The sequence below is a fragment of the Ranitomeya variabilis genome, chromosome 4 (genome assembly GCF_051348905.1).
Source record: "Ranitomeya variabilis isolate aRanVar5 chromosome 4, aRanVar5.hap1, whole genome shotgun sequence".
Taxonomy (NCBI): domain Eukaryota; kingdom Metazoa; phylum Chordata; class Amphibia; order Anura; family Dendrobatidae; genus Ranitomeya; species Ranitomeya variabilis.
The window spans coordinates 634,378,942-634,388,293 of record NC_135235.1 but is presented as its reverse complement, the minus strand read 5'-3'; the positions used below and the strand labels follow the sequence as shown (position 1 = coordinate 634,388,293).

Here is a 9,352-nt window from a genome sequence, read left to right as displayed (position 1 = left end):
TCCTTAAAGTGGAGTCAAAGTGTGACACCATTGTCCTCAGCAGTGATCTAATACTCGTTACTCAAAACAAGCATTCAAGCATTAGAAATTGCTCGGTTCGACTAACGAGTACCCAAGCATTTTTATGGTACGTGTCCACTTTCAGGATGGTCGTCGGTTTGGACGGAGCGGCAAACCCGCTCCGCCCTAAGCCCCGCCCCCTTCTGTGACGCGATGATGCCGGATGTGTTCATTGCACACATCCGGCATCATCGCACCCCACACATAGGGCCCTGTGATATACCTTGCGGCGGCGCAGGTATACAGACATGCTGCGATCTAAAAAGACGCGCAGCATGTCCGGAATCGCAGGGCCGCCGGGTGCGTGTTACCACGCATAGTGGAGACGGGATTTGATAAAATCCCCTCCACTATGCTGGAACATCTGGACGCTGCGTGTTTGACGCTGCGGCTCTGCACTGAGTCAAACACGCAGCGTTTCCTGAACGTGGACACATACCCCAATTCTCTCTCATCTCTAGTCTAAAAGTTTTTCAGAATGTTTAGGAAGGTATAAGTCCCTGTCTACATCATTTAATTTGAGCTGTGAAAAAAAGCTGTGGCTCGTTTGAATTGGTGTCAGTCTTCAGCAGAATCCTGTTCTTCATGCTCTAAATCTTGTGAATGAGGTGTATCTTCAAGTTTTTACGGAGGTAAAGGGACAGATATTCCTGGACCGTAAGGCACAGGGCAAATCACTGACAGGAGTTCGGGGTATATCGTTTTCTTTTTATCTCGAAGGTTGAATCCCTCCATGTTGCACATACAAAAGTCGCAGTCTTCACTATGATTTCCCTGTTCACTCCAGATCATAGACAAGCGAAAATAAAAGCTCTCTTTCTTCCCCATAGACCATTATCGTACTTCATCTCTACAAACAGAACACACTACATGTGATGCCCACAACTTGTCCTGATCAAATAGTTTTCTACCAAAGTACGTATAACACACTTTTCTAACAAAGTCCACAATGTTCCTTCATTATTTCTTCGCTACAAAACAACCGCAAATGTAGCAAACGTCCGGTGAATTATGACCCCCCTTTGTAGCCATTTCAATCACGTTGTCCGAAACATAAGCTTAATCCACCACAGCCACTAAATTCTTAATGTATGGGCTCATACTCACTTGCGAGCAACTCGGATGAGTCTCACACGGCAATACCCGACCCTGCACCCAGCACTCAGGAGCGGAGCGTGCGGCTGCATGTATTGCTATACGGCCGCACGCTCCGATCTGAGTTCCGGTTGCAGTGTCGGGTATTGCCGTGCGAGACTCATCCGAGTTCCTCGCAAGTGAGTATGAGCCCTATAGCATTAAGGCCTCTTTCACACTAGCGTCGTGCGACGTACGTCGCAATCCGTCGGTTTGGGCAAAAAACGGAGCCAGCAAATGTGCTCGCAGGATGCGTTTTTTGCCCATTTGCGGCTGGAACTCCGCCCCCTCCTCCCCAGACTTTAGAATGAACAGCGGACGTGTGCCCACGTCGTGCATAATTTTCACAACGTGTGTCGGTACGTCGGGCCGACGGTTTGCGACGGCCCCGTACCGACGCTAGTGTGAAAGTAGCTTAAACACACCATCACACTCTTATGTACTCTGTCTAAAAGAAAATCTGCCTTTGCTCCCCATAGCAAGCAATAACACTGCAGCTACCAGTTCTTGAATTGGTGAGGTAAAAAGAAAGCTGCGCTCTGATTGGTTGCTATGGATAGCATCACCCTGTTATGAAATGTGACTACAAAAAAAATCTGTCTTTACTGCCCATAACAACCAATCACAGTGCAGCTTTCATTTCTAAGGGTATGTGTCCACGTTCAGGATTGCATCAGGATTTGGTCAGGATTTTATGCAGGTAAAATCTGCACCTGAGGTCACTGGCAGGTCACCTGCGGTGTTCCTGCGTGTTTTGCTCATTGTAAGGACATGCGTTTTTAAAAGACGCGCCGCATGTCTGTTTTCGCGGGTGTGCCACATGCGTTTTTTAATGCATAGTGGAGACGGGATTTCATGAAATCCCCTCCACTATGCTGTAACATCTCGACGCTGCGTGTTTGACGCTGCGGCTCAAAGCAGTGTCAAACACGCAGCGTTTCCTGAACGTGGAAACATACCCTTAGACTGGTAAAATTAAAAATCTGCTATGATTGGATGCTGTGGACTCTATGAAAGCTGGGTTAAGAAACAGCAGCAAATTGAATCACAGCGTCCATCAATTTCTATCCAAAACTATCCACCAAAGGTCACGCAAAGGGGTCAAAGTATGATGCAAGAAAAAGCCTATGGAGTTAGTGTTTGTGAAAAAAAACTATATGGGATGGAATTTTTTACATATTTTCAGCTTTAGAAAATTAATAAACATTACTTCTTACTTTTCTAACAAATTAACCCTTGCAGACCTGTGTTTTTGCTGCATTTTTTAATGCATTTAACGATTTGATGCGTTTTAGGTGTACATCTGAAAATGCGCTTTTTAAAGCTGTTTTTAATAATACAGAACAGATTTAAAAATGCAGCAGTTTTTTACATTCATTTTTCTGAGTCTCCACATAGAAGCTTATAGGAAAAAATGCACCAAAACAGCACAGATCAGCAGCGTCTTCAGACGCACAGTAAGCGCAGATCTCATGGACTCACATCTACTTTGCGACTACACATAGGCCGTGTTCACACATAGCGTAAATGCTGGGCTTCTTCTGCTGCTGTTTTTTTTGCAGAAATTCTTCTGTCTTTAACTGTCTTAGCAAATTGGATGTGATTTCATGAAAACTTCTGATCACTGAGTCTAAAGACGCTGCTGAACAATGTGGGTTTGGGCCTTTTTTTATTTCCATTAGATTCTATGAGGAGCCTTAACAAATGTATGCAAGAAATTATAATAATCTTTATTTTTATACTAGCTGTTTCCAGCCAGCTAACGCTCGGCACGTTCATTGCTATCTAATTAACGCTGCTGGTGATTAACCTAAAGTAAATAATGACAACATTCAATAGCGCTTACGCTGGTGGTAAATTAACTTAAAATGAAGTTAATAACAATAATAATCATTAAAAATCTGAATAATACTAAAAATACATTTTATTCACAGTGTAAAATCAAAAACAAACTGGATTCAGTAAGGCTACGTTCATATTTGCGGTCAGCGCCGCAGCGTCGGGCGCCGCAGCGGCGCCGCATGCGTCATGCTCCCCTATATTTAACATGGGGGCGCATGGACATGCGTTGTGCTGCGTTTTGCGCCGCATGGCCGCAAGCGTTGGACGCAAGAAACGCATCAAGTTGCATTTTTTTTGCGTCCAACTTTCGGCCAAAAACGACGCATGCGGCGCAAAACGCAGCGTTTTAGCATGCGTTTTGCCGCGTTTTTGTTTGCGTTGTGCGCTGCGGCGCCGACGCTGCGGCGCACAACGCAAATGTGAACGTAGCCTAAGATGTGCGTTTTTTATTCATTCCATCATCTAAACAAATTTCATAACGAAACATAAATTAAGTAAAAATTTGTCTGTAAACACAATTAAATGTATAGTCATTTTCGTCATTTTCAAAGATCTTTCCTTGACTTCTACCAGGTACAGTTTAATGTGTGGGGACGGGATTGTATGTCATAATGTGGTGGGAGGGCGGGATTATGTGTGGTAATGTGGTGGAGCGGGATTATGTGTGGTAATGTGGTGGGAGGGCAGGATTATGTGGTAATGTGTGGGGACGGGATTGTATGTCATAATGTGGTGGGAGGGCGGGGTTATGTGTGGTAATGTGGTGGTGGGGCAGGATTATGTGTGGTAATGTGGTGGGGCAGGATTGTGTGTGGTAATGTGGTGAGGGGCAGGATTGTGTGTGGTAATGTGGTGGGGGCGAGATTATGTGTGGTAATGTGGTGGGATTATGTGTGATCTGGTGAGGGGGAGGATTGTGTGTGGTGATGTGATGGGGGCAGGATTATCTGTGGTGATGTGGTGGGGGGGCGGGATTATGTGTGGTAATGTGGTGGGGGGGATTATGTGTGGTAATGTGGTGATCTGGTGAGGGGGAGGATTGTGTGTGGTGATGTGATGGGGGCGGGATTATCTGTGGTGATGTGGTGGGGGAGCGGGATTATGCCTGGTGATGTGAGCAGGATTATGCAGTAATGTGGTGGGGGGTGGGATTACGGGTGGTGAGGCGATATTGTGTTTGGTGATGAGGTGGGGGGCAGGATTGTGTGTGGTAATGTGGTGGGAGGCGGAGCTACTGTGCAGGGGCGGGATTAGCGAGTAATCTCGATGCCTCTGATATATATAGATAGCGCTAACATATTCCACAGCACATTACAGTTTGCACACATTATCATCACTGTCCCCAATGGGGCTCACAATCTACATTCCCTATCAGTATGTCTTTGGAATGTGGGAGGAAACCCAAGCAAACACGGAGAGAACACACAAACTCCTTGCAGATGTTGTCCTTGGTGGGATTTGAACCCAGGACTCCAGCGCTGCAAGACTGCAGTGCTAACCACTGAGCCACCGTGCAGATACATTTTCAAGTCATAACTAGTGTTGAGCATTCCGATACCGCAAGTATCGGGTATCGGCCGATACTTGCGGGTATCGGAATTCCGATACCGAGATCCGATACTTTTGTGGTATCGGGTATCGAAACAACATTAATGTGTAAAATACAACATTAATGTGTAAAATAAAGAATTAAAATAAAAAATGTTGCTATAATCACCTCTCCGACGCAGCCTGGACCTCAGCGAGGGAACCGGCAGCGTCGTTAGCTTAAAATTCGCGCGTTTACTTCCTTACTTAAAGTCCCGGCTTGTGATTGGTCGCGTGCCGCCCATGTGGCCGCGACGCGACCAATCACAGCAAGCCGTGACGTAATTTTAGGTCCTTCAGGATTTTAAAATTACGTTCTGGCTTGTGATTGGTCGCGTCGCGGTCACATGGGCGACGCGACCAATCACAAGCCGTGACGTCACGGGAGGCTGGACACGCGCGCATTTTAAAATGCGCGCTTGTCCTGCCTCCCGTGACGTCCCGGCTTGTGATTGGTCGCGTCGCCCATGTGGCCGCGACGCGACCAATCACAGCAAGCCGTGACGTAATTTTAGGTCCTTCAGGATTTTAAAATTACGTTCTGGCTTGTGATTGGTCGCGTCGCGGTCACATGGGCGACGCGACCAATCACAAGCCGTGACGTCACGGGAGGCTGGACACGCGCGCATTTTAAAATGCGCGCTTGTCCTGCCTCCCGTGACGTCCCGGCTTGTGATTGGTCGCGTCGCCCATGTGGCCGCGACGCGACCAATCACAGCAAGCCGTGACGTAATTTTAGGTCCTTCAGGATTTTAAAATTACGTTCTGGCTTGTGATTGGTCGCGTCGCGGTCACATGGGCGACGCGACCAATCACAAGCCGTGACGTCACGGGAGGCCGGACACGCGCGCATTTTAAAATGCGCGCTTGTCCTGCCTCCCGTGACGTCCCGGCTTGTGATTGGTCGCGTCGCCCATGTGGCCGCGACGCGACCAATCACAGCAAGCCGTGACGTAATTTTAGGTCCTTCAGGATTTTAAAATTACGTTCTGGCTTGTGATTGGTCGCGTCGCGGTCACATGGGTGACGCGACCAATCACAAGCCGTGACGTCACGGGAGGCCGGACACGCGCGCATTTTAAAATGCGCGCTTGTCCTGCCTCCCGTGACGTCCCGGCTTGTGATTGGTCACGTCGCCCATGTGGCCGCGACGCGACCAATCACAGCAAGCCGTGACGTAATTTTAGGTCCTTCAGGATTTTAAAATTACGTTCTGGCTTGTGATTGGTCGCGTCGCGGTCACATGGGCGACGCGACCAATCACAAGCCGTGACGTCACGGGAGGCCGGACACGCGCGCATTTTAAAATGCGCGCTTGTCCTGCCTCCCGTGACGTCCCGGCTTGTGATTGGTCACGTCGCCCATGTGGCCGCGACGCGACCAATCACAGCAAGCCGTGACGTAATTTTAGGTCCTTCAGGATTTTAAAATTACGTTCTGGCTTGTGATTGGTCGCGTCGCGGTCACATGGGCGACGCGACCAATCACAAGCCGTGACGTCACGGGAGGCTGGACACGCGCGCATTTTAAAATGCGCGCTTGTCCTGCCTCCCGTGACGTCCCGGCTTGTGATTGGTCACGTCGCCCATGTGGCCGCGACGCGACCAATCACAGCAAGCCGTGACGTAATTTTAGGTCCTTCAGGATTTTAAAATTACGTTCTGGCTTGTGATTGGTCGCGTCGCGGTCACATGGGCGGCACGCGACCAATCACAAGCCGGGACTTCAAGTAAGGAAGTAAACGCGCGAATTTTAAGCAAACAACGCTGCCGGTTCCCTCGCTGAGGTCCAGGCTGCGTCGGAGAGGTGAGTATAGCAATATTTTTTATTTTAATTCTTTCTTTTACACATTAATATGGATCCCAGGGCCTAAAGGAGAGTTTCCTCTCCTTCAGACCCTGGGAACCATCAGGGATACCGTCCGATACTTGAGTCCCATTGACTTGTATTGGTATCGGGTATCGGTATCGGATTGGATCCGATACTTTGCCGGTATTGGCCGATACTTTCCGATACCGATACTTTCAAGTATCAGACGCTATCGCTCAACACTAGTCATAACTCAATTTTTTTTTGTGGTATAAAAACACATTAATAATGCGGCTTCACGTCTGCACCAAAACTGCATCAAATAACGGGAAAAGGCATATAACCCGCAGCAATAATGTAATAACCAGAGGAGATTGTTATTACATAGTTTGGTGCGGATCCTGCAGAAAACAAAACATTATTTCTGCACTGTGTGACCACGGCCTTACAGACACAGAAAGCCAGAGGTCGTATAGAGAAGATTCTGGCACACGAGAAAGTTCTATCTGCTCCGACTGTGAATGAGGAACACAAATAACTCCATAGGTCCCAACCGTCCCGGATACAGCGGACAGTCCGGGTTTGGGTCTCTGCCCTGCAGTCTCGGGGGTCTGCTGAATGCCCCTCACTGCCCTCATGTCCCCTACGACATCTCCTCCTGCTGGGGCAGAAACACGTGGGAAATGTCTGTGGCCACAGGGGGCGCTAGAGGGGAAGAAACATTTACCAGGTGCTGAGCAGAGATTCTCCCTCTCTATTCTGAAGTTCTGCTTCCAGGACCTGTGATGATGTCACAGTCATATGATCAGTCACCTGGGGAGGAGGAGGATGGGGGCTTGTAGGAAGGAAGTGAAGGGTTTTCTGTGTAAGAAGCAGCAACATGTAAGAGCTGAGGGGAGAAGTCTGCACAGGTGAGCGGTAATGGGGGGCAGGGACTGTGTGATAGAGGGGGCAGGACTCAGTCCTGGGGGGCACCGGGACTCTGCACATTAGGGGACAGCCGGCTCCACATGTAAGAGCTGAGGGGAGAAGTCTGCACTGGTGAGCGGTAATGGGGGAGCAGGGACTGTGTGATAGAGGGGGCAGGACTCAGTCCTGGGGGGCACCGGGACTCTGCACATTAGGGTACAGCCGGCTCCACATGTAAGAGCTGAGGGGAGAAGTCTGCACTGGTGAGCGGTAATGGGGGGCAGGGACTGTGTGATAGAGGGGACAGGACTCAGTCCTGGGGGGCACCGGGACTCTGCACATTAGGGTACAGCCGGCTCCACATGTAAGAGCTGAGGGGAGAAGTCTGCACTGGTGAGCGGTAATGGGGGGCAGGGACTGTGTGATAGAGGGGACAGGACTCAGTCCTGGGGGGCACCGGGACTCTGCACATTAGGGTACAGCCGGCTCCACATGTAAGAGCTGAGGGGAGAAGTCTGCACTGGTGAGCGGTAATGGGGGGCAGGGACTGTGTGATAGAGGGGGCAGGACTCAGTCCTGGGGGGCACCGGGACTCTGCACATTAGGGTACAGCCGGCTCCACATGTAAGAGCTGAGGGGAGAAGTCTGCACTGGTGAGCGGTAATGGGGGGCAGGGACTGTGTGATAGAGGGGACAGGACTCAGTCCTGGGGGGCACCGGGACTCTGCACATTAGGGTACAGCCGGCTCCACATGTAAGAGCTGAGGGGAGAAGTCTGCACTGGTGAGCGGTAATGGGGGAGCAGGGACTGTGTGATAGGGGGGACAGGACTCAGTCCTGGGGGGCACCGGGACTCTGCACATTAGGGTACAGCCGGCTCCACATGTAAGAGCTGAGGGGAGAAGTCTGCACTGGTGAGCGGTAATGGGGGGCAGGGACTGTGTGATAGAGGGGACAGGACTCAGTCCTGGGGGGCACCGGGACTCTGCACATTAGGGGCACAGGTATTATTTGGTAGCGACGCCTGGATTTATGCCTGTGCACACGCTAACGGTAGTAATATACAATACTGTTTGCCTGATGTCCTTTTCACTTAACACGATGTTCACCTGACCATGGTGCCACATGACCGCCTTTTTATATGATCCAGTCAGCTCACCATTGATTTAGCTGCCAAGTCCTCCTATTGGCTTCTTCATGTGGGCGCACATCTGCGCTATGATTTCCCTTCAGTAGACTATGACAGACCGATATGCTCTTTTTCGTCAGTGTGTACACAGCACCAACACTGTCTCCATTGTATGTGAGGTCTTCTTAACCCCAAGCCTGTTTTCACCTTCATGACCAGGTCACATTTTACAATTCTGACCACTGTCACTTTGCTTTCTCCTGAGTTCGCTGATACCCTATAGGTGCGGGAAAACCGATGTTTGGGTGCACAACAGAGCTCAGAAGGAAAGGAGCACCATTTCATTTTTTCAATGCAAAATTGTCTGGAATTGAAAGCGGATGCCATGTTGCGTTTGGAAAGCCACTGATGTGCCTAAACAGTGGTAACCCCCCTACTAATAACCCTATGATCTAGTGTTTTCCTGGTATGTGATTTTTTTTTTTAATTATTGTGGTGCATATGTTAGTTGTGTAGTGTACGTCAGGTTGGCACACGTGAGTAGTGTGGTGTACGCCATGTTGGCACACCTGAGTAGATTGCATGTAGTGATGCCCAAATATTTGAGCAGCTATGCTTATGGAGAGCCAGCTAGGACCGTGGGTACTCAGTACCGGGCTGGCACAGTTCTTAAAGGGGTGTTCATGGTGTTAGTGACCCGATCCGTGGCCCTTGGCGTCCAGTTAACAGGGGATTTAAAGTGGGAAAATAAAGTCTAAAGAGTAATGTTCGTGAAGCCAACTGTGGTACTCGGCCAGTGATGGCCGACTCTGCTTAAAGGGGTCAACTGGGGATGATGGTATTGCAGCAGAGGTGGTATAGTTCCCCACAGGTAGAACTTAG

The 9,352-nt window shown here is 49.4% G+C and overlaps 1 protein-coding gene across 1 annotated transcript in view; it reads left to right on the top strand.

Moving 5' to 3' along the window:
- The first annotated feature begins 7,255 nt into the window (after positions 1 to 7,255).
- Positions 7,256 to 9,352, top strand: part of LOC143767239 (uncharacterized) — a 63,913-nt gene continuing 61,816 nt past the window's right edge. Inside the window, exon 1 of the mRNA XM_077255427.1 lies at positions 7,256 to 7,343. The gene's annotated coding sequence lies outside the window, so the exon portion shown is untranslated. The remainder of the gene's footprint in view (positions 7,344 to 9,352) is intronic.